Source organism: Microtus ochrogaster, chromosome 2 (genome assembly GCF_000317375.1).
Source record: "Microtus ochrogaster isolate Prairie Vole_2 chromosome 2, MicOch1.0, whole genome shotgun sequence".
Taxonomy (NCBI): domain Eukaryota; kingdom Metazoa; phylum Chordata; class Mammalia; order Rodentia; family Cricetidae; genus Microtus; species Microtus ochrogaster.
The window spans coordinates 21900013-21901303 of NC_022010.1; positions in this window are offsets into that span (position 1 = coordinate 21900013).

Here is a 1291-nt window from a genome sequence, read left to right on the forward strand (position 1 = left end):
TAGACCAGGCTGGTCTCGAACTCACAGAGATCTGCCTGCCTCTGCCTCCCAAGTGCTGGGATTAAAGGCGTGCGCCACCACCGCCCGGCCTAAAATAATCTTTTTAAAGGTGTGCACCACTACCACTTGGCCAAATATTTTTAGGGATGTCATAAAAGTCAGGCTTGGTGATGAACAGTGATAATCCCAGCACTACTGAGACAGAGGCAGAAGGATTATCTGTCCAGCCTAGTCTCTACAGCGAGTTCTAAACTAGTCAAGGTTATATAACAAGACCTTGTCTCAGAAAAAGAAAAAGGAAGAAGAGAAAAAAAATACCATGAATTGAGTGTGATAGTGAAAACCTGTAATCTCCGTGCTTGGGAGTTAGACACAGGAGGATTAGGAGTTCCAGAACATCTGGAGCTACATGAGGAGGTAGCTCTGGGCTATCAGAACTTGAAGAAAGGAAGGAAGGAAGGAAAGAAGGAAGGAAGGAAGGAAAGAAGGAAGGAAGGAAGGAAAGAAGGAAGGAAGGAAGGAAGGAAAGAAGGAAGGAAGGAAGGAAGGAAGGAAGGAAGGAAGGAAGGAGCAAGGTGGAAGAGGGAGGGAGAAAGGAAGAAAGAAAGAGAGAGAGAGATGGAAGAGGGAGGGAGAAAGAAACAGAGGAAGGAAGGAAGGAAGGAAGGAAGGAAGGAAGGAAGGAAGGAAGGAAGGAAGGAAGGAAGGAAGGAAGGAAAGGAAGAAGCTAGGTATGATATTTTGGGGCCAGCCTAGACTACATAGTGAGCTCTTACCTATAACTAAATATGGCTGGTGAGATGGCTCAGCAGATAGAGGCACATGTTGCTAAGCCTGACAACCTGAGTTCGATCCCCAGGACTCTCGGTGGAGGAGAGAACCAACTGCCAAAAGTTGTTCTCTGACCTCCACATGCTGGCCGCCGCACCATACACCTATCTATACACCAAACAAATGAGACAAATGTAAGGGAAACAAACAGATAAATACTTGATGTGTGTCAAAAATCAGCAAGCACGTTTCCAAAGACAACTAATTAGAAGAAAATATTTGCAACTACAAGCAAAGAGTATGTCCAGAATAAAGAGCCCCTGCTAATTAATTAAATAAGCAGGATTAATTAACGCAAGTAGGCAAAAGACAGAACTCAGCAGTTCCCGGCCAAGGAAGCACAAACTGCTCTAACTACATGAAGTTTCCCAGCATCGCACAGAGAAGTGAAGTGAACTAGAATTTGACAAAGAGGTGGGCAGTGGTGGCGCATGCCTTTAATCCCAGCACTCGGGAGGCA